This window comes from Kogia breviceps, chromosome 15 (genome assembly GCF_026419965.1).
Source record: "Kogia breviceps isolate mKogBre1 chromosome 15, mKogBre1 haplotype 1, whole genome shotgun sequence".
Taxonomy (NCBI): Eukaryota; Metazoa; Chordata; class Mammalia; order Artiodactyla; family Physeteridae; genus Kogia; species Kogia breviceps.
The window spans coordinates 23,375,394-23,401,264 of NC_081324.1; the positions used below are offsets into that span (position 1 = coordinate 23,375,394).

A 25,871-nucleotide genomic window follows, 5' to 3' on the forward strand; every position below is an offset into this window, starting at 1 on the left:
TGATGTTACATGAATTGTATGTTATTCTGTTTTATATAACAACTATATTGCCTGAGTATATGAATTATAAACAGCATACATAAGTGCCTGGTGCATGGTGGGCACACAGTGCTCATAGATGGTAGCTTCTATTTTACTATGCTCTTTGCTCATCATCCAGAATATGAAGGTGAAAAAAAATCATCGGGTATGTGGGAAGCTTTGATTTATTCAAAGTCCAAATTCCACTGACTATACATACTTCTTGTGAAAAAGGAGTATACATATTTTTTAAAGTCAATAGCCTCAGAAATCATGTATTGAATTGACGACTGTCAATTTCCTGGATTTGCTCAAATCAAAGCAACAGAAGAAAGAAAAGGAATAAACCAGAGGGTCAAATTACAATAGATGGTGAGTAAAAGGAAACAGTGTTTAACTGGGAGAACGAAAGGGAAATGAAGGAAATTTCTGTAATGATGGACAAGTTCTAAATTATATTTTGAAAGCTGAGAGTAGTTTGCATTAAAAGAGTATACACACTTGTGAAACTCATCCAATTTAAGATTTGTATATTTGACCCCATGGAGATTTTGCCTTAAAAGAATTGTAAACAAATACTGACATCCTATCATGAGTCATAGTATTTCTGGGTGAAGTGTACTAAGATCTGCATTTAAAAAAAAAGATGGTTTGATGGAAGAACAGATGGAGGGACGTGATACAGCAAATATGGCAAATTGTTAACAACTGTAGAATACAGGTGGTGAATATATGGGTGTTCACTGTAGAAGTCTTTCCACTTTCCTGTATGTTCAAAAGTTTTCATAATAAAAACTCTGGACTATAAAAAAAACAAATAGGGACTTCCCTGGTGGTGCAGTGGTTAAGAATCCGTCTGCCAATGCAGAGGACATGGGTTCAAGCCCTGGTCCGGTAAGATTCCCACATGCTGCGGAGCAACTAAGCCCATGCACCACAACTACTGAAGCTGTACTCCAGAGCCCGCGAGCCACAACTACTGAGCCCGCATGCCACAACTACTGAAGCCCATGATCCTAGAGCCCATGCTCCACAACAAGAGAAGCCACCATAGTGAGAAGCCCACGCAACGCAACAAAGAGATCACCCTGCACGCTGTAACTAGAGAAAAAGCCCGCACACAGCAACGAAGACCGAATGCAGACAAAAATAAATAAATAAACACAATTGGGGGGGGGCGAGAAGATGGAGGAAGAGTAAGACGCGGAGATCACCTTCCTCCTCACAGATACATCAGAAATACATCTACACGTGGAATTTCTCCAACAGAACACCCACCAAACGCTGGCAGAAGACCTCAGACCTCCCAAAAGGCAAGAAACTCCCCACGTACCTGGGTAGGGCAAAAGAAAAAAGAATAAACAGAGACAAAAGAATAGGGACGGGACCTGCACCAGTGGGAGGGAGCCGTGAAGGAGGAAAGGTTCCCACACACTAGAAGCCCCTTTGCGGGCGAGACTGCAGGTGGAGGAGGGGGAAGCTCCGGAGCTGCGGAGGAGAGCGCAGCAACAGGGTGCGGAGGGCAAAGCGGAGAGATTCTCGCTCAGAGGATTGGTGCCGACAGGCAGGATCGGTGCCGACCTGCACTCACCAGCCCAAGAGGCTTGTCTGCTCACCCGCCAGGGCGGGCGGGGGCTCGGAGCTGAGCCTCGGGCTTCAGTCGGATCGCAGGGAGAGGTCTGGAATTGGCAGAGTGAAAACAGCCTGAAGGGGTTAGTGCGCCACACCCGGCCAGGAGGGAGTCTGGTTGAAGTCTGGAGCTGCCAAAGAGGCAAGAGACCTTTTCTTGCCTCTTTGCTTCCTGGTGAGCGAGGAGAGGGGATTAAGCGCACCACGTAGAGGAGTTCCAGAAACCGTAGAGGAGTTCCAGAAACCGTAGAGGAGTTCCAGAAACGGCCGCGAGCCGCGGCTGTCGGCACGGACACCAGAGACGGGTGTGGGACGCTAGGGTTGCTGCTGCCACCACCAAGAGGCCTGTTGCAAGCACAAGTCACTCTCCACACCGCCCCTCCCGGGAGCCTGTGCAGCCCGCCACTGCCGGGGTCCCGGGATCCAGGGACAGCTTCCCAGGGAGAATGCGCGGAGTGCCTCAGGCCGGTGCAGCGTCATGCCGGCCTCTGCCGCCGCAGGCTCACCCTGCATCCGTACCCCTCCCTCCCCCCGGCCTGTGCCACAGCCCCCGAATCAGCTGCTCCTTTAACCCCGTCCTGTCTGAGCAAAAGGCAGACACCCTCGGACAACCTACGCACAGAGGCAGGACCAAGTCCAAAGCTGAAGCCCAGGAGCTGTGTGAACAAAGAGGAGAGGCGGAGGTCTCTCCCAGCAGCCTCAGAAGCAGCAGATTAAAACTCCACAATAAACTTGAAGTGCCCTGCATCTGTGGAAAACCTGAACACACAGCAAAATATCCCAAGTTGAGGAGGTGGACTTTGGGAGCAAGATATACTATTATTTCCCCCTTTTTTTCTTTTTGTGAGTGTGTATGTGTGTGCTGCTGTGTGAGATTTTGCCTGTATAGCTTTGCTTTCACCATTTGTCCTAGGATTAGACCGATCCGTGTTTCTTTTTGCTTTCTTTTTTTAATAGAAATTTTTCTTCTTAATAATTATTTTTTATTTTAATAACTATATTTTATCCTACTTTATTTTGTCTTCTTCCTTTCTTTCTTCCATCCTTTCTTCCCTCCTTCCTTCCTTTCTTCCCTCCTTCCTTCCTTTCTTCCCTCCTTCCTTCCTTTCTTCCTCCCTTCCTTCCTCCCTTTCTTCCTCCCTTCCTTCCTCTCTACCTTCCTCCCTTTCTTCCTCTCTTCCTTCATTACTTCCTTGCTTCCTTTCTTGCTTTCTTCCTTCCTTCATTTCTGCCTTCCTTCCTTTCTTCCTTCCTCCCTTCCTTTCTTCCTTCCTTCCTTCCCTCCTTCCTTCCTTCCTTTCTTTCCTTTCTAATTTTTCTCCCTTTTATTTTGAGCCGTGTGGATTAAAGGCTCGTGGTGCTCCAGCCAGGCATCAGGGCTGTGTCTCTGAGGTGGGAGAACCAACCTCAGGACACTGGTCCAAAAGAGACCTCCCAGCTCCACGCAATATCAAATGGCGAAAATCTCCCAGAGATCTCCATCTCAACACCAAGACCCAGCTTCACTCAAGGACCAGCAACAAACAGTGCTGGACACCCTATGCCCAACAAATAGCAAGACAGGACTACAGCCCCATCCATTAGCAGAGAGGCTGCCTAAAATCATAATAAGGCTAACAACATCCCCAAACACACCACCAGACATGGACCTGCCCACCATAAAGACAAGATCCAGCCTCATCCACCAGAAAGAAGGCACTAGTCCCCCCAACCAGGAAAAACACTCAACCCACTGAACCAACCTTAGCCACTGGGGACAGCCACCAAAAACAACGGGAACAACGAACCTGTAGCCTGCAAAAATGAGACCCCAAACACAGTAAGATAAGCAAAATGAGAAGAGAGAAAAACACACAGCAGGTGAAGGAGCAAGATAAACACCCACCAGACCTAACAAATGAAGAGGAAATAGGCAGTCTACCTGAAAAATATTTCAGAATAATGATAGTAAAGATGATCCAAAATCTTGGAAATAGAATAGACAAATTGCAAGAAACATTTAACAAGGACCTAGAAGAAATAAAGAGGAAGGAAGCAACGATGAGCAACAAAATAAACGAAATTTAAAATACTCTAGATGGGATCAATAGCAGAATAACTGAGGCAGAAGAATGGATAAGTGATCTGGAAGATAAAATAGTGGAAATAACTACTGCAGAGCAGAATAAACAAAAAAGAATGAAAAGAACTGATGACAGTCTCAGAGACCTCTGGGACAACATTAAACACACCAACATTCGAATGACAGGGGTCCCAGAAGAAGAAGAGAAAAAGAAAGGGACTGAGAAAATATTTGAAGAGATTACAGTTGAAAACTTCCCTAATATAAGAAAGGAAATAGTCAATCAAGTCCAGGAAGCACAGAGAGTCCCATACAGGATAAACCCAAGGATAAACACACCGAGACACATAATAATCAAACTGTCAAAAATTAAATACAAAGAAAACATATGAAAAGCAGCAAGGGAAAAACAACAAATAACACACAAGGGAATCCACATAAGGTTAACATCTGATCTTTCAGCAGAAACTCTAAAAGCCAGAAGGGAGTGACAGGACATATTTAAAGTGATAAGGGAAAAAAACCTACAACCAAGATTACTCTACCCAGCAAGGATCTCATGCAGATTTGACAGAGAAATTAAAACCTTTACAGACAAACAAAAGCTGAGAGAGTTCAGCAAGCACCACCAAACCAGCTTTACAACAAATGCTAAAGGAATGCTCTAGGCAAGAAACAAAAGAGAAGGAAAAGACCTGCAAAAACAAACCCGAAACAATTAAGTAAATGGCAAGAGGAACATACATATCGATAACTACCTTAAATGTAAATGGATTAAATGCTCCCACCAAAAGACACAGACTGGCTGAATGGATACAAAAACAAGACCCATATATATGCTGTCTACAAGAGACCCATGTCAAACCTAGGGACACATACAGACTGAAAGTGAGGGGATGTAAAAAGATATTCCATGCAAAGGGAAATCAGAAGAAAGCTGGAGTAGCAACTCTCATATCAGAAAAAATAGACTTTAAAATAAAAAATGTTACAAGAGACAAGGAAGGACACTACGTAATTATCAAGGGATCAAACCAAGAAGATATAACAATTATGAATATATAAGCACCCAACATAGGAGCACCTCAATACATAAGGCAAATACTAACAGCCAAAAAAGGGAAAACTGACAGTAACACAAAAATAGTAGGGGACTTTAACACCCCACTTTCACCAATGGACAGATCATCCAAAATGAAAATAAATAAGGAAACACAAGCTTTAAATGATACATTACACAAGATGGACTTAATTGATATTTATAGGACATTCCATCCAAAAACAACAGAAAACACATTTTTCTCAAGTGCTCATGGAACATTCTCCAGGATAGATCATATATTGGGTCACAAATCTAGCCATGGTAAATTTAAGAAAATTGAAATCGTATCAAGTATCTTTTCCGACCACACCGCGATAAGACTAGATATCAATAACAGGAAAAGATCTGTAAAAAATACAAACACATGGGTGCTAAACAATACACCACTTGATAACGAAGTGATCACTGAAGAAATGAAAGAGGAAATAAAAAAATACGTAGAAACAAATGACAATGGAGACACAAGGACCCAAAACCTATGGGATACAGCAAAAGCAGTTCTAAGAGGGAAGTTTGGAGCAATACAATCATACCTTAAGAAATAGGAAACCTCTCAAATAAACAACGTAACTTTGTACCTAAAGAAATTACAGAAAGAAGGACAAAAAAAACCCTAATTTCACAGAAGGAAAGAAATCCTAAAGATCAGATCACAAATAAATGAAAAAGAAATGAAGAAACAAATAGCAAATATCAATAAAAGTAAAAGCTGGTTCTTTGAGAAGATAAACAAAATTGATAAAACATTAGCCAGATTCATCAAGAAAAAAAGGGAAAAGACTGAAATCAATAGAATTAGAAATGAAAAAGGAGACATAAAAACTGGCATGGCAGAAATACAAAAGATTATTAGAGATTACTACAAGCAACTGTATGCCAATAAAATAGACAACCTGGAGGAAATGGACAAATTCTTAGAAATGCACAATCTGACGAGACTGAAACAAATACACTAATGATGAAAAATCTGAGAGGGAAATTAAGAAAACACCCCCATTTACCACTGCAATAAAAAGAATAAAACATCTAGGAATAAACCTACCTAAGGAGACAAAAGACCTGTATACAGAAAACTATAAGGCACTGATGAAAGAAACTAAAGATGATACAAGTAGGTGGAGAAGTATACCATGTTCTTGGATTGGAAGAATCAGCATTGTGAAAATGACTCTACTACCCAAAGCAATCTACAGACTCAAGGCAATCCCTATCAAACTACCGCTGGCATTTTTTACAGAACTAGAACAAAACATTTCACAATTTGTATGGAAGCACAAAAGACCCCGAATAGCCAAAGCAATCTTGAGAACGAAAAATGGAGCTGGAGGAATCAGGCTCCCTGACTTCAGACTCTACTACAAGGCTACAGTAATCAAGTCAAGACTGTACGGTAGTGGCACAAACACACAAATATACATCAATGGAACCGGATAGAAAGCCCAGAGATAAACCCACACACATATGGTCACCTTATCTTTGATAAAGGAGGGAGGGGTATACAGTGGAGAAAAGACAGCCTCTTCAATAAGTGGTGCTGGGAAAACTGGACAGGTACATGTAAAAGTATGAAACTACAACACTCCCTAACACCATACACAGAAATAAACTCAAAATGGATTAAAGACCTAAACGTAAGGCCAGACACTATCAAACCTTTAGAGGAAAACATAGGCAGGATACTCTACGACATAAATCACAGCAAGATCCTTTTGGACCCACCTCCTAGAGAAATGGAAAGAAAAACAAAAGTAAACAAATGGGACCTAATGAAACTTAAAAGCTTTTAGACAGCAAAGGATACCATAGACAAGACCAAAAGACAACCCTCAGAATGGGAGAAAATATTTGCAAATGAAGCAACTGACAAAGGATTAATATCCAAAATTTATAAGCAACTCACGCAGCTCAATACCAAAAAAACAAACCACCCAATCCAAAAATGGGCAGAAGAACTAAACCGACATTTCTCCAAAGAAGATATACAGATTGCCAACAAACACGTGAAAGAACGCTCAACATCATTAATCATTAGAGCAATGGAAATCACACTTGATCTTAGCCAAAAGGCCGAGAAGCGATGAGAAACGCCAATCAAAACTGCAATGAGTTATCATGTCACACCGGTCAGAATGGCCATCATCAAAAACTCTAGAAACAATAAATGCTGGAGAGGGTGTGGAGAAAAGGGAACGCTCTTGCACTGCGGGTGGCAATGCAAACTGATACAGCCACTATGGAGAACAGTATGGAGGTTCCTTAAAAAACGACAAATAGGACTACCATACGACCCCACAATCCCACTACTGGGCTTATACCCTGAGAAAACCATAATTCAAAAAGAGCCATGCACCAAAATGTTCATCGCAGCTCTATTTACAATAGCCAGGACACGGAAGCAACCTAAGTGTCCATCGACAGATGAATGGATAAAGAAGATGTGGCACATATATACAATGGAATGTTACTCAGCCATAAAAAGAAATGAAACTGAGTTATTTGTAATGTGGTGGACAGACCCGGAGTCTGCCATACAGAGTGAAGTAAGTCAGAAGGAGAAAAACAAATACCGTATGCTAACACATATATATGGAAACTAAGAAAAAAAAAATGTCATGAAGGGATTAGTGGTAGGACGGGAATAAAACACAGACCTACTAGAGCATGGACCTGAGGATATGGGGAGGGGGAAGGGTAAGCTGTGACGAAATGAGAGAGTGGCATGGACATATATACACCACCGATGTAAAACAGATAGCTAGAGGGAAGCAGCCGCATAGCACAAGGAGATCAGCTCTGTGCTTTGTGACCACCTAGTGGGGTGGGAGGGAGGGAGACGCAAGAGGGAAGAGATATGGGAACATACGTGTATGTATAACTGATTCACTTTGTTGTAAAGCAGAAACTAACACACCATTGTAAAACAGTTACACTCCAATAGAGATGTTTTAAAAAAATTTTTTTAATTAAAATTAAAATTTAAAAATAAAAAGAAACGAAAGAGGAGACGTAACAACTGACACTGCAGAAACACAAAAGATTATTCGAGATTACTACAAGCAACTGTATGCCTATAAAATGGACAACCTGGAAGAAGTAGACAAATTCTTAGAAAGGCACAACCTGCCAAGACTGAACCAGGAAGAAATAGAAAATATGAACAGACCAATCACAAGCACTGAAATTGAAACTGTGATTAAAAATCTTCCAACAAACAAAAGCCCAGGACCAGATGGCTTCACGGGCAAATTCTATCAAACATTTAGAGAAGAGCCAACACCTATCCTTCTCAAACTCTTCCAAAAGATAGCAGAGGGAGGAACACTCCCAAACTCATTCTATGAGGCCTCCATCACCCTGATACCAAAACCAGACAAAGACGTCACAAAGAAAGAAAACTACAGGCCAATATCACTGATGAACATAGATGTAAAACTCCTCAACCAAATACTAGCAAACAGAATCCAACAGCACATTCAAAGGATCATACACCATGATCAAGTGGGGTTTATCCCCGGAATGCAAGGATTCTTCATCATACGCAAAGCAATCAACGTGATACACCATATCAACAAACTGAGGAAGAAAAACCCTATGATCATCTCAATAGATGCAGAGAAAGCTTCTGACAAAATTCAACACCCATTTATGATAAAAACCCTGCAGAAAGTAGGCAGAGAGGGAACTTTCCTCAACATAATAAACGCCATATATGACAAACCCACAGCCAGCATTGTTCTCAATGGTGAAAAACTGAAACCATTTCCACTAAGATCAGGAACAAGACAAGGTTGCCCACTCTCACCACTCTTATTCAACATAGTTTTGGAAGTTCTAGCCACAGCAATCAGAGAAGAAAAAGAAATAAAAGGAATCCAAATCGGAAAAGAAGAAGTAATGCTGTCACTGTTTGCAGATGACATGATACTATACATAGAGAATCCGAAGGATGCTACCAGAAAACTGCTAGAGCTAATCAATGAATTTGGTAAAGTAGCAGGATACAAAACTGATGCACAGAAATCTCTGGCATTCTTACACACGGATGATGAAAACTCTGAGAGTGAAATTAAGAAAACACCCCCATTTGCCACTGCAACAAAAAGAATAAAACATCTAGGAATAAACCTACCTAAGGAGACAAAGGACCTGTATACAGAAAACTATAAGACACTGATGAAAGAAATTAAAGATGATACAAACAGGTGGAGAAATATACCATGTTCTTGGATTGGAAGAATCAGCATTGTGAAAATGACTCTACTACCCAAAGCAACCTACAGACTCAAGGCAATCCCTATCAAACTACCGCTGGCATTTTTTACAGAACTAGAACAAAACATTTCACAATTTGTATGGAAGCACAAAAGACCCCGAATAGCCAAAGCAATCTTGAGAACGAAAAATGGAGCTGGAGGAATCAGGCTCCCTGACTTCAGACTCTACTACAAGGCTACAGTAATCAAGTCAAGACTGTACGGTAGTGGCACAAACACACAAATATACATCAATGGAACCGGATAGAAAGCCCAGAGATAAACCCACACACATATGGTCACCTTATCTTTGATAAAGGAGGGAAGGGTATACAGTGGAGAAAAGACAGCCTCTTCAATAAGTGGTGCTGGGAAAACTGGACAGGTACATGTAAAAGTATGAAACTACAACACTCCCTAACACCATACACAGAAATAAACTCAAAATGGATTAAAGACCTAAACGTAAGGCCAGACACTATCAAACCCTTAGAGGAAAACATAGGCAGGACACTCTACGACATAAATCACAGCAAGATCCTTTTGGACCCACCTCCTAGAGAAATGGAAAGAAAAACAAAAGTAAACAAATGGGACCTAATGAAACTTAAAAGCTTTTAGACAGCAAAGGATACCATAGACAAGACCAAAAGACAACCCTCAGAATGGGAGAAAATATTTGCAAATGAAGCAACTGACAAAGGATTAATATCCAAAATTTATAAGCAACTCACGCAGCTCAATACCAAAAAAACAAACCACCCAATCCAAAAATGGGCAGAAGAACTAAACCGACATTTCTCCAAAGAAGATATACAGATTGCCAACAAACACGTGAAAGAACGCTCAACATCATTAATCATTAGAGCAATGGAAATCACACTTGATCTTAGCCAAAAGGCCGAGAAGCGATGAGAAACGCCAATCAAAACTGCAATGAGTTATCATGTCACACCGGTCAGAATGGCCATCATCAAAAACTCTAGAAACAATAAATGCTGGAGAGGGTGTGGAGAAAAGGGAACGCTCTTGCACTGCGGGTGGCAATGCAAACTGATACAGCCACTATGGAGAACAGTATGGAGGTTCCTTAAAAAACGACAAATAGGACTACCATACGACCCCACAATCCCACTACTGGGCTTATACCCTGAGAAAACCATAATTCAAAAAGAGCCATGCACCAAAATGTTCATCGCAGCTCTATTTACAATAGCCAGGACACGGAAGCAACCTAAGTGTCCATCGACAGATGAATGGATAAAGAAGATGTGGCACATATATACAATGGAATATTACTCAGCCATAAAAAGAAATGAAACTGAGTTATTTGTAATGCGGTGGACAGACCCGGAGTCTGCCATACAGAGTGAAGTAAGTCAGAAGGAGAAAAACAAATACCGTATGCTAACACATATATATGGAAACTAAGAAAAAAAAAATGTCATGAAGGGATTAGTGGTAGGACGGGAATAAAACACAGACCTACTAGAGCATGGACCTGAGGATATGGGGAGGGGGAACGGTAAGCTGTGACGAAATGAGAGAGTGGCATGGACATATATACACCACCGATGTAAAACAGATAGCTAGAGGGAAGCAGCCGCATAGCACAAGGAGATCAGCTCTGTGCTTTGTGACCACCTAGTGGGGTGGGAGGGAGGGAGACGCAAGAGGGAAGAGATATGGGAACATACGTGTATGTATAACTGATTCACTTTGTTGTAAAGCAGAAACTAACACACCATTGTAAAACAGTTACACTCCAATAGAGATGTTTTAAAAAAATTTTTTTAATTAAAATTAAAATTTAAAAATAAAAAGAAACGAAAGAGGAGACGTAACAACTGACACTGCAGAAACACAAAAGATTATTCGAGATTACTACAAGCAACTGTATGCCTATAAAATGGACAACCTGGAAGAAGTAGACAAATTCTTAGAAAGGCACAACCTGCCAAGACTGAACCAGGAAGAAATAGAAAATATGAACAGACCAATCACAAGCACTGAAATTGAAACTGTGATTAAAAATCTTCCAACAAACAAAAGCCCAGGACCAGATGGCTTCACGGGCAAATTCTATCAAACATTTAGAGAAGAGCCAACACCTATCCTTCTCAAACTCTTCCAAAAGATAGCAGAGGGAGGAACACTCCCAAACTCATTCTATGAGGCCTCCATCACCCTGATACCAAAACCAGACAAAGACGTCACAAAGAAAGAAAACTACAGGCCAATATCACTGATGAACATAGATGTAAAACTCCTCAACCAAATACTAGCAAACAGAATCCAACAGCACATTCAAAGGATCATACACCATGATCAAGTGGGGTTTATCCCCGGAATGCAAGGATTCTTCATCATACGCAAAGCAATCAACGTGATACACCATATCAACAAACTGAGGAAGAAAAACCCTATGATCATCTCAATAGATGCAGAGAAAGCTTCTGACAAAATTCAACACCCATTTATGATAAAAACCCTGCAGAAAGTAGGCAGAGAGGGAACTTTCCTCAACATAATAAACGCCATATATGACAAACCCACAGCCAGCATTGTTCTCAATGGTGAAAAACTGAAACCATTTCCACTAAGATCAGGAACAAGACAAGGTTGCCCACTCTCACCACTCTTATTCAACATAGTTTTGGAAGTTCTAGCCACAGCAATCAGAGAAGAAAAAGAAATAAAAGGAATCCAAATCGGAAAAGAAGAAGTAATGCTGTCACTGTTTGCAGATGACATGATACTATACATAGAGAATCCGAAGGATGCTACCAGAAAACTGCTAGAGCTAATCAATGAATTTGGTAAAGTAGCAGGATACAAAACTGATGCACAGAAATCTCTGGCATTCTTACACACGGATGATGAAAACTCTGAGAGTGAAATTAAGAAAACACCCCCATTTGCCACTGCAACAAAAAGAATAAAACATCTAGGAATAAACCTACCTAAGGAGACAAAGGACCTGTATACAGAAAACTATAAGACACTGATGAAAGAAATTAAAGATGATACAAACAGGTGGAGAAATATACCATGTTCTTGGATTGGAAGAATCAGCATTGTGAAAATGACTCTACTACCCAAAGCAACCTACAGACTCAAGGCAATCCCTATCAAACTACCGCTGGCATTTTTTACAGAACTAGAACAAAACATTTCACAATTTGTATGGAAGCACAAAAGACCCCGAATAGCCAAAGCAATCTTGAGAACGAAAAATGGAGCTGGAGGAATCAGGCTCCCTGACTTCAGACTATACTACAAGGCTACAGTAATCAAGTCAAGACTGTACGGTAGTGGCACAAACACACAAATATACATCAATGGAACCGGATAGAAAGCCCAGAGATAAACCCACACACATATGGTCACCTTATCTTTGATAAAGGAGGGAAGGGTATACAGTGGAGAAAAGACAGCCTCTTCAATAAGTGGTGCTGGGAAAACTGGACAGGTACATGTAAAAGTATGAAACTACAACACTCCCTAACACCATACACAGAAATAAACTCAAAATGGATTAAAGACCTAAACGTAAGGCCAGACACTATCAAACCCTTAGAGGAAAACATAGGCAGGACACTCTACGACATAAATCACAGCAAGATCCTTTTGGACCCACCTCCTAGAGAAATGGAAAGAAAAACAAAAGTAAACAAATGGGACCTAATGAAACTTAAAAGCTTTTAGACAGCAAAGGATACCATAGACAAGACCAAAAGACAACCCTCAGAATGGGAGAAAATATTTGCAAATGAAGCAACTGACAAAGGATTAATATCCAAAATTTATAAGCAACTCACGCAGCTCAATACCAAAAAAACAAACCACCCAATCCAAAAATGGGCAGAAGAACTAAACCGACATTTCTCCAAAGAAGATATACAGATTGCCAACAAACACGTGAAAGAACGCTCAACATCATTAATCATTAGAGCAATGGAAATCACACTTGATCTTAGCCAAAAGGCCGAGAAGCGATGAGAAACGCCAATCAAAACTGCAATGAGTTATCATGTCACACCGGTCAGAATGGCCATCATCAAAAACTCTAGAAACAATAAATGCTGGAGAGGGTGTGGAGAAAAGGGAACGCTCTTGCACTGCGGGTGGCAATGCAAACTGATACAGCCACTATGGAGAACAGTATGGAGGTTCCTTAAAAAACGACAAATAGGACTACCATACGACCCCACAATCCCACTACTGGGCTTATACCCTGAGAAAACCATAATTCAAAAAGAGCCATGCACCAAAATGTTCATCGCAGCTCTATTTACAATAGCCAGGACACGGAAGCAACCTAAGTGTCCATCGACAGATGAATGGATAAAGAAGATGTGGCACATATATACAATGGAATATTACTCAGCCATAAAAAGAAATGAAACTGAGTTATTTGTAATGCGGTGGACAGACCCGGAGTCTGCCATACAGAGTGAAGTAAGTCAGAAGGAGAAAAACAAATACCGTATGCTAACACATATATATGGAAACTAAGAAAAAAAAAATGTCATGAAGGGATTAGTGGTAGGACGGGAATAAAACACAGACCTACTAGAGCATGGACCTGAGGATATGGGGAGGGGGAAGGGTAAGCTGTGACGAAATGAGAGAGTGGCATGGACATATATACACCACCGATGTAAAACAGATAGCTAGAGGGAAGCAGCCGCATAGCACAAGGAGATCAGCTCTGTGCTTTGTGACCACCTAGTGGGGTGGGAGGGAGGGAGACGCAAGAGGGAAGAGATATGGGAACATACGTGTATGTATAACTGATTCACTTTGTTGTAAAGCAGAAACTAACACACCATTGTAAAACAGTTACACTCCAATAGAGATGTTTTAAAAAAATTTTTTTAATTAAAATTAAAATTTAAAAATAAAAAGAAACGAAAGAGGAGACGTAACAACTGACACTGCAGAAACACAAAAGATTATTCGAGATTACTACAAGCAACTGTATGCCTATAAAATGGACAACCTGGAAGAAGTAGACAAATTCTTAGAAAGGCACAACCTGCCAAGACTGAACCAGGAAGAAATAGAAAATATGAACAGACCAATCACAAGCACTGAAATTGAAACTGTGATTAAAAATCTTCCAACAAACAAAAGCCCAGGACCAGATGGCTTCACGGGCAAATTCTATCAAACATTTAGAGAAGAGCCAACACCTATCCTTCTCAAACTCTTCCAAAAGATAGCAGAGGGAGGAACACTCCCAAACTCATTCTATGAGGCCTCCATCACCCTGATACCAAAACCAGACAAAGACGTCACAAAGAAAGAAAACTGCAGGCCAATATCACTGATGAACATAGATGTAAAACTCCTCAACCAAATACTAGCAAACAGAATCCAACAGCACATTCAAAGGATCATACACCATGATCAAGTGGGGTTTATCCCCGGAATGCAAGGATTCTTCATCATACGCAAAGCAATCAACGTGATACACCATATCAACAAACTGAGGAAGAAAAACCCTATGATCATCTCAATAGATGCAGAGAAAGCTTCTGACAAAATTCAACACCCATTTATGATAAAAACCCTGCAGAAAGTAGGCAGAGAGGGAACTTTCCTCAACATAATAAACGCCATATATGACAAACCCACAGCCAGCATTGTTCTCAATGGTGAAAAACTGAAACCATTTCCACTAAGATCAGGAACAAGACAAGGTTGCCCACTCTCACCACTCTTATTCAACATAGTTTTGGAAGTTCTAGCCACAGCAATCAGAGAAGAAAAAGAAATAAAAGGAATCCAAATCGGAAAAGAAGAAGTAATGCTGTCACTGTTTGCAGATGACATGATACTATACATAGAGAATCCGAAGGATGCTACCAGAAAACTGCTAGAGCTAATCAATGAATTTGGTAAAGTAGCAGGATACAAAACTGATGCACAGAAATCTCTGGCATTCTTACACACGGATGATGAAAACTCTGAGAGTGAAATTAAGAAAACACCCCCATTTGCCACTGCAACAAAAAGAATAAAACATCTAGGAATAAACCTACCTAAGGAGACAAAGGACCTGTATACAGAAAACTATAAGACACTGATGAAAGAAATTAAAGATGATACAAACAGGTGGAGAAATATACCATGTTCTTGGATTGGAAGAATCAGCATTGTGAAAATGACTCTACTACCCAAAGCAATCTACAGACTCAAGGCAATCCCTACCAAACTACCGCTGGCATTTTTTACAGAACTAGAACAAAACATTTCACAATTTGTATGGAAGCACAAAAGACCCCGAATAGCCAAAGCAATCTTGAGAACGAAAAATGGAGCTGGAGGAATCAGGCTCCCTGACTTCAGACTATACTACAAGGCTACAGTAATCAAGTCAAGACTGTACGGTAGTGGCACAAACACACAAATATACATCAATGGAACCGGATAGAAAGCCCAGAGATAAACCCACACACATATGGTCACCTTATCTTTGATAAAGGAGGGAAGGGTATACAGTGGAGAAAAGACAGCCTCTTCAATAAGTGGTGCTGGGAAAACTGGACAGGTACATGTAAAAGTATGAAACTACAACACTCCCTAACACCATACACAGAAATAAACTCAAAATGGATTAAAGACCTAAACGTAAGGCCAGACACTATCAAACCCTTAGAGGAAAACATAGGCAGGACACTCTACGACATAAATCACAGCAAGATCCTTTTGGACCCACCTCCTAGAGAAATGGAAAGAAAAACAAAAGTAAACAAATGGGACCTAATGAAACTTAAAAGCTTTTGCACAGCAAAGGATACCATAGACAAGACCAAAAGACAACCCTCAGAATGGGAGAAAATATTTGCAAATGAAGCAACTGACAAAGGATTAATATCCAAAATTTATAAGCAACTCACGCAGCTCAATACCAAAAAAACAAACCACCCAATCCAAAAATGGGCAGAAGAACTAAACCGACATTTCTCCAAAGAAGATATACAGATTGCCAACAAACACGTGAAAGAACGCTCAACATCATTAATCATTAGAGCAATGGAAATCACACTTGATCTTAGCCAAAAGGCCGAGAAGCGATGAGAAACGCCAATCAAAACTGCAATGAGTTATCATGTCACACCGGTCAGAATGGCCATCATCAAAAACTCTAGAAACAATAAATGCTGGAGAGGGTGTGGAGAAAAGGGAACGCTCTTGCACTGCGGGTGGCAACGCAAACTGATACAGCCACTATGGAGAACAGTATGGAGGTTCCTTAAAAAACGACAAATAGGACTACCATACGACCCCACAATCCCACTACTGGGCTTATACCCTGAGAAAACCATAATTCAAAAAGAGCCATGCACCAAAATGTTCATCGCAGCTCTATTTACAATAGCCAGGACACGGAAGCAACCTAAGTGTCCATCGACAGATGAATGGATAAAGAAGATGTGGCACATATATACAATGGAATATTACTCAGCCATAAAAAGAAATGAAACTGAGTTATTTGTAATGCGGTGGACAGACCCGGAGTCTGCCATACAGAGTGAAGTAAGTCAGAAGGAGAAAAACAAATACCGTATGCTAACACATATATATGGAAACTAAGAAAAAAAAAATGTCATGAAGGGATTAGTGGTAGGACGGGAATAAAACACAGACCTACTAGAGCATGGACCTGAGGATATGGGGAGGGGGAAGGGTAAGCTGTGACGAAATGAGAGAGTGGCATGGACATATATACACCACCGATGTAAAACAGATAGCTAGAGGGAAGCAGCCGCATAGCACAAGGAGATCAGCTCTGTGCTTTGTGACCACCTAGTGGGGTGGGAGGGAGGGAGACGCAAGAGGGAAGAGATATGGGAACATACGTGTATGTATAACTGATTCACTTTGTTGTAAAGCAGAAACTAACACACCATTGTAAAACAGTTACACTCCAATAGAGATGTTTTAAAAAATTTTTTTTAATTAAAATTAAAATTTAAAAACAAACGAAAGAGGAGACGTAACAACTGACACTGCAGAAACACAAAAGATTATTCGAGATTACTACAAGCAACTGTATGCCTATAAAATGGACAACCTGGAAGAAGTAGACAAATTCTTAGAAAGGCACAACCTGCCAAGACTGAACCAGGAAGAAATAGAAAATATGAACAGACCAATCACAAGCACTGAAATTGAAACTGTGATTAAAAATCTTCCAACAAACAAAAGCCCAGGACCAGATGGCTTCACGGGCAAATTCTATCAAACACTTAGAGAAGAGCCAACACCTATCCTTCTCAAACTCTTCCAAAAGATAGCAGAGGGAGGAACACTCCCAAACTCATTCTATGAGGCCGCCATCACCCTGATACCAAAACCAGACAAAGACGTCACAAAGAAAGAAAACTGCAGGCCAATATCACTGATGAACACAGATGTAAAACTCCTCAACCAAATACTAGCAAACAGAATCCAACAGCACATTCAAAGGATCATACACCATGATCAAGTGGGGTTTATCCCCGGAATGCAAGGATTCTTCATCATACGCAAAGCAATCAACGTGATACACCATATCAACAAACTGAGGAAGAAAAACCCTATGATCATCTCAATAGATGCAGAGAAAGCTTCTGACAAAATTCAACACCCATTTATGATAAAAACCCTGCAGAAAGTAGGCAGAGAGGGAACTTTCCTCAACATAATAAACGCCATATATGACAAACCCACAGCCAGCATCGTTCTCAATGGTGAAAAACTGAAACCATTTCCACTAAGATCAGGAACAAGACAAGGTTGCCCACTCTCACCACTCTTATTCAACATAGTTTTGGAAGTTCTAGCCACAGCAATCAGAGAAGAAAAAGAAATAAAAGGAATCCAAATCGGAAAAGAAGAAGTAATGCTGTCACTGTTTGCAGATGACATGATACTATACATAGAGAATCCGAAGGATGCTACCAGAAAACTGCTAGAGCTAATCAATGAATTTGGTAAAGTAGCAGGATACAAAACTGATGCACAGAAATCTCTGGCATTCTTACACACGGATGATGAAAACTCTGAGAGTGAAATTAAGAAAACACCCCCATTTGCCACTGCAACAAAAAGAATAAAACATCTAGGAATAAACCTACCTAAGGAGACAAAGGACCTGTATACAGAAAACTATAAGACACTGATGAAAGAAATTAAAGATGATACAAACAGGTGGAGAAATATACCATGTTCTTGGATTGGAAGAATCAGCATTGTGAAAATGACTCTACTACCCAAAGCAATCTACAGACTCAAGGCAATCCCTACCAAACTACCGCTGGCATTTTTTACAGAACTAGAACAAAACATTTCACAATTTGTATGGAAGCACAAAAGACCCCGAATAGCCAAAGCAATCTTGAGAACGAAAAATGGAGCTGGAGGAATCAGGCTCCCTGACTTCAGACTATACTACAAGGCTACAGTAATCAAGTCAAGACTGTACGGTAGTGGCACAAACACACAAATATACATCAATGGAACCGGATAGAAAGCCCAGAGATAAACCCACACACATATGGCCACCTTATCTTTGATAAAGGAGGGAAGGGTATACAGTGGAGAAAAGACAGCCTCTTCAACAAGTGGTGCTGGGAAAACTGGACAGGTACATGTAAAAGTATGAAACTACAACACTCCCTAACACCATACACAGAAATAAACTCAAAATGGATTAAAGACCTAAACGTAAGGCCAGACACTATCAAACCCTTAGAGGAAAACATAGGCAGGACACTCTACGACATAAATCACAGCAAGATCCTTTTGGACCCACCTCCTAGAGAAATGGAAAGAAAAACAAAAGTAAACAAATGGGACCTAATGAAACTTAAAAGCTTTTGCACAGCAAAGGATACCATAGACAAGACCAAAAGACAACCCTCAGAATGGGAGAAAATATTTGCAAATGAAGCAACTGACAAAGGATTAATATCCAAAATTTATAAGCAACTCACGCAGCTCAATACCAAAAAAACAAACCACCCAATCCAAAAATGGGCAGAAGAACTAAACCGACATTTCTCCAAAGAAGATATACAGATTGCCAACAAACACGTGAAAGAACGCTCAACATCATTAATCATTAGAGCAATGGAAATCACACTTGATCTTAGCCAAAAGGCCGAGAAGCGATGAGAAACGCCAATCAAAACTGCAATGAGTTATCATGTCACACCGGTCAGAATGGCCATCATCAAAAACTCTAGAAACAATAAATGCTGGAGAGGGTGTGGAGAAAAGGGAACGCTCTTGCACTGCGGGTGGCAATGCAAACTGATACAGCCACTATGGAGAACAGTATGGAGGTTCCTTAAAAAACGACAAATAGGACTACCATACGACCCCACAATCCCACTACTGGGCTTATACCCTGAGAAAACCATAATTCAAAAAGAGCCATGCACCAAAATGTTCATCGCAGCTCTATTTACAATAGCCAGGACACGGAAGCAACCTAAGTGTCCATCGACAGATGAATGGATAAAGAAGATGTGGCACATATATACAATGGAATATTACTCAGCCATAAAAAGAAATGAAACTGAGTTATTTGTAATGCGGTGGACAGACCCGGAGTCTGCCATACAGAGTGAAGTAAGTCAGAAGGAGAAAAACAAATACCGTATGCTAACACATATATATGGAAACTAAGAAAAAAAAAATGTCATGAAGGGATTAGTGGTAGGACGGGAATAAAACACAGACCTACTAGAGCATGGACCTGAGGATATGGGGAGGGGGAAGGGTAAGCTGTGACGAAATGAGAGAGTGGCATGGACATATATACACCACCGATGTAAAACAGATAGCTAGAGGGAAGCAGCCGCATAGCACAAGGAGATCAGCTCTGTGCTTTGTGACCACCTAGTGGGGTGGGAGGGAGGGAGACGCAAGAGGGAAGAGATATGGGAACATACGTGTATGTATAACTGATTCACTTTGTTGTAAAGCAGAAACTAACACACCATTGTAAAACAGTTACACTCCAATAGAGATGTTTTAAAAAATTTTTTTAATTAAAATTAAAATTTAAAAACAAACGAAAGAGGAGACGTAACAACTGACACTGCAGAAACACAAAAGATTATTCGAGATTACTACAAGCAACTGTATGCCTATAAAATGGACAACCTGGAAGAAGTAGACAAATTCTTAGAAAGGCACAACCTGCCAAGACTGAACCAGGAAGAAATAGAAAATATGAACAGACCAATCACAAGCACTGAAATTGAAACTGTGATTAAAAATCTTCCAACAAACAAAAGCCCAGGACCAGATGGCTTCACGGGCAAATTCTATCAAACACTTAGAGAAGAGCCAACACCTATCCTTCTCAAACTCTTCCAAAAGATAGCAGAGGGAGGAACACTCCCAAACTCATTCTATGAGGCCGCCATCACCCTGATACCAAAACCAGACAAAGACGTCACAAAGAAAGAAAACTGCAGGCCAATATCACTGATGAACATAGATGTAAAACTCCTCAACAAAATACTAGCAAACAGAATCCAACAGCACATTCAAAGGATCATACACCATGATCAAGTGGGGTTTATCCCCGGAATGCAAGGATTCTTCATCATACGCAAAGCAATCAACGTGATACACCATATCAACAAACTGAGGAAGAAAAACCCTATGATCATCTCAATAGATGCAGAGAAAGCTTCTGACAAAATTCAACACCCATTTATGATAAAAACCCTGCAGAAAGTAGGCAGAGAGGGAACTTTCCTCAACATAATAAACGCCATATATGACAAACCCACAGCCAGCATTGTTCTCAATGGTGAAAAACTGAAACCATTTCCACTAAGATCAGGAACAAGACAAGGTTGCCCACTCTCACCACTCTTATTCAACATAGTTTTGGAAGTTCTAGCCACAGCAATCAGAGAAGAAAAAGAAATAAAAGGAATCCAAATCGGAAAAGAAGAAGTAATGCTGTCACTGTTTGCAGATGACATGATACTATACATAGAGAATCCGAAGGATGCTACCAGAAAACTGCTAGAGCTAATCAATGAATTTGGTAAAGTAGCAGGATACAAAACTGATGCACAGAAATCTCTGGCATTCTTACACACGGATGATGAAAACTCTGAGAGTGAAATTAAGAAAACACCCCCATTTGCCACTGCAACAAAAAGAATAAAACATCTAGGAATAAACCTACCTAAGGAGACAAAGGACCTGTATACAGAAAACTATAAGACACTGATGAAAGAAATTAAAGATGATACAAACAGGTGGAGAAATATACCATGTTCTTGGATTGGAAGAATCAGCATTGTGAAAATGACTCTACTACCCAAAGCAATCTACAGACTCAAGGCAATCCCTACCAAACTACCGCTGGCATTTTTTACAGAACTAGAACAAAACATTTCACAATTTGTATGGAAGCACAAAAGACCCCGAATAGCCAAAGCAATCTTGAGAACGAAAAATGGAGCTGGAGGAATCAGGCTCCCTGACTTCAGACTATACTACAAGGCTACAGTAATCAAGTCAAGACTGTACGGTAGTGGCACAAACACACAAATATACATCAATGGAACCGGATAGAAAGCCCAGAGATAAACCCACACACATATGGTCACCTTATCTTTGATAAAGGAGGGAAGGGTATACAGTGGAGAAAAGACAGCCTCTTCAATAAGTGGTGCTGGGAAAACTGGACAGGTACATGTAAAAGTATGAAACTACAACACTCCCTAACACCATACACAGAAATAAACTCAAAATGGATTAAAGACCTAAACGTAAGGCCAGACACTATCAAACCCTTAGAGGAAAACATAGGCAGGACACTCTACGACATAAATCACAGCAAGATCCTTTTGGACCCACCTCCTAGAGAAATGGAAAGAAAAACAAAAGTAAACAAATGGGACCTAATGAAACTTAAAAGCTTTTGCACAGCAAAGGATACCATAGACAAGACCAAAAGACAACCCTCAGAATGGGAGAAAATATTTGCAAATGAAGCAACTGACAAAGGATTAATATCCAAAATTTATAAGCAACTCACGCAGCTCAATACCAAAAAAACAAACCACCCAATCCAAAAATGGGCAGAAGAACTAAACCGACATTTCTCCAAAGAAGATATACAGATTGCCAACAAACACGTGAAAGAACGCTCAACATCATTAATCATTAGAGCAATGGAAATCACACTTGATCTTAGCCAAAAGGCCGAGAAGCGATGAGAAACGCCAATCAAAACTGCAATGAGTTATCATGTCACACCGGTCAGAATGGCCATCATCAAAAACTCTAGAAACAATAAATGCTGGAGAGGGTGTGGAGAAAAGGGAACGCTCTTGCACTGCGGGTGGCAACGCAAACTGATACAGCCACTATGGAGAACAGTATGGAGGTTCCTTAAAAAACGACAAATAGGACTACCATACGACCCCACAATCCCACTACTGGGCTTATACCCTGAGAAAACCATAATTCAAAAAGAGCCATGCACCAAAATGTTCATCGCAGCTCTATTTACAATAGCCAGGACACGGAAGCAACCTAAGTGTCCATCGACAGATGAATGGATAAAGAAGATGTGGCACATATATACAATGGAATATTACTCAGCCATAAAAAGAAATGAAACTGAGTTATTTGTAATGCGGTGGACAGACCCGGAGTCTGCCATACAGAGTGAAGTAAGTCAGAAGGAGAAAAACAAATACCGTATGCTAACACATATATATGGAAACTAAGAAAAAAAAAATGTCATGAAGGGATTAGTGGTAGGACGGGAATAAAACACAGACCTACTAGAGCATGGACCTGAGGATATGGGGAGGGGGAAGGGTAAGCTGTGACGAAATGAGAGAGTGGCATGGACATATATACACCACCGATGTAAAACAGATAGCTAGAGGGAAGCAGCCGCATAGCACAAGGAGATCAGCTCTGTGCTTTGTGACCACCTAGTGGGGTGGGAGGGAGGGAGACGCAAGAGGGAAGAGATATGGGAACATACGTGTATGTATAACTGATTCACTTTGTTGTAAAGCAGAAACTAACACACCATTGTAAAACAGTTACACTCCAATAGAGATGTTTTAAAAAATTTTTTTTAATTAAAATTAAAATTTAAAAACAAACGAAAGAGGAGACGTAACAACTGACACTGCAGAAACACAAAAGATTATTCGAGATTACTACAAGCAACTGTATGCCTATAAAATGGACAACCTGGAAGAAGTAGACAAATTCTTAGAAAGGCACAACCTGCCAAGACTGAACCAGGAAGAAATAGAAAATATGAACAGACCAATCACAAGCACTGAAATTGAAACTGTGATTAAAAATCTTCCAACAAACAAAAGCCCAGGACCAGATGGCTTCACGGGCAAATTCTATCAAACACTTAGAGAAGAGCCAACACCTATCCTTCTCAAACTCTTCCAAAAGATAGCAGAGGGAGGAACACTCCCAAACTCATTCTATGAGGCCGCCATCACCCTGATACCAAAACCAGACAAAGACGTCACAAAGAAAGAAAACTGCAGGCCAATATCACTGATGAACACAGATGTAAAACTCCTCAACCAAATACTAGCAAACAGAATCCAACAGCACATTCAAAGGATCATACACCATGATCAAGTGGGGTTTATCCCCGGAATGCAAGGATTCTTCATCATACGCAAAGCAATCAACGTGATACACCATATCAACAAACTGAGGAAGAAAAACCCTATGATCATCTCAATAGATGCAGAGAAAGCTTCTGACAAAATTCAACACCCATTTATGATAAAAACCCTGCAGAAAGTAGGCAGAGAGGGAACTTTCCTCAACATAATAAACGCCATATATGACAAACCCACAGCCAGCATCGTTCTCAATGGTGAAAAACTGAAACCATTTCCACTAAGATCAGGAACAAGACAAGGTTGCCCACTCTCACCACTCTTATTCAACATAGTTTTGGAAGTTCTAGCCACAGCAATCAGAGAAGAAAAAGAAATAAAAGGAATCCAAATCGGAAAAGAAGAAGTAATGCTGTCACTGTTTGCAGATGACATGATACTATACATAGAGAATCCGAAGGATGCTACCAGAAAACTGCTAGAGCTAATCAATGAATTTGGTAAAGTAGCAGGATACAAAACTGATGCACAGAAATCTCTGGCATTCTTACACACGGATGATGAAAACTCTGAGAGTGAAATTAAGAAAACACCCCCATTTGCCACTGCAACAAAAAGAATAAAACATCTAGGAATAAACCTACCTAAGGAGACAAAGGACCTGTATACAGAAAACTATAAGACACTGATGAAAGAAATTAAAGATGATACAAACAGGTGGAGAAATATACCATGTTCTTGGATTGGAAGAATCAGCATTGTGAAAATGACTCTACTACCCAAAGCAATCTACAGACTCAAGGCAATCCCTACCAAACTACCGCTGGCATTTTTTACAGAACTAGAACAAAACATTTCACAATTTGTATGGAAGCACAAAAGACCCCGAATAGCCAAAGCAATCTTGAGAACGAAAAATGGAGCTGGAGGAATCAGGCTCCCTGACTTCAGACTATACTACAAGGCTACAGTAATCAAGTCAAGACTGTACGGTAGTGGCACAAACACACAAATATACATCAATGGAACCGGATAGAAAGCCCAGAGATAAACCCACACACATATGGCCACCTTATCTTTGATAAAGGAGGGAAGGGTATACAGTGGAGAAAAGACAGCCTCTTCAACAAGTGGTGCTGGGAAAACTGGACAGGTACATGTAAAAGTATGAAACTACAACACTCCCTAACACCATACACAGAAATAAACTCAAAATGGATTAAAGACCTAAACGTAAGGCCAGACACTATCAAACCCTTAGAGGAAAACATAGGCAGGACACTCTACGACATAAATCACAGCAAGATCCTTTTGGACCCACCTCCTAGAGAAATGGAAAGAAAAACAAAAGTAAACAAATGGGACCTAATGAAACTTAAAAGCTTTTGCACAGCAAAGGATACCATAGACAAGACCAAAAGACAACCCTCAGAATGGGAGAAAATATTTGCAAATGAAGCAACTGACAAAGGATTAATATCCAAAATTTATAAGCAACTCACGCAGCTCAATACCAAAAAAACAAACCACCCAATCCAAAAATGGGCAGAAGAACTAAACCGACATTTCTCCAAAGAAGATATACAGATTGCCAACAAACACGTGAAAGAACGCTCAACATCATTAATCATTAGAGCAATGGAAATCACACTTGATCTTAGCCAAAAGGCCGAGAAGCGATGAGAAACGCCAATCAAAACTGCAATGAGTTATCATGTCACACCGGTCAGAATGGCCATCATCAAAAACTCTAGAAACAATAAATGCTGGAGAGGGTGTGGAGAAAAGGGAACGCTCTTGCACTGCGGGTGGCAATGCAAACTGATACAGCCACTATGGAGAACAGTATGGAGGTTCCTTAAAAAACGACAAATAGGACTACCATACGACCCCACAATCCCACTACTGGGCTTATACCCTGAGAAAACCATAATTCAAAAAGAGCCATGCACCAAAATGTTCATCGCAGCTCTATTTACAATAGCCAGGACACGGAAGCAACCTAAGTGTCCATCGACAGATGAATGGATAAAGAAGATGTGGCACATATATACAATGGAATATTACTCAGCCATAAAAAGAAATGAAACTGAGTTATTTGTAATGCGGTGGACAGACCCGGAGTCTGCCATACAGAGTGAAGTAAGTCAGAAGGA

At 40.5% G+C, this 25,871-nt stretch overlaps 1 long non-coding RNA gene across 8 annotated transcripts in view; it reads right to left on the reverse strand.

Moving 5' to 3' along the window:
* The window catches only part of LOC131742259 (uncharacterized), a 124,459-nt gene that overhangs the window by 61,667 nt on the left and 36,921 nt on the right, over positions 1-25,871 (reverse strand). The gene's annotated exons all lie outside the window — the stretch shown is intronic.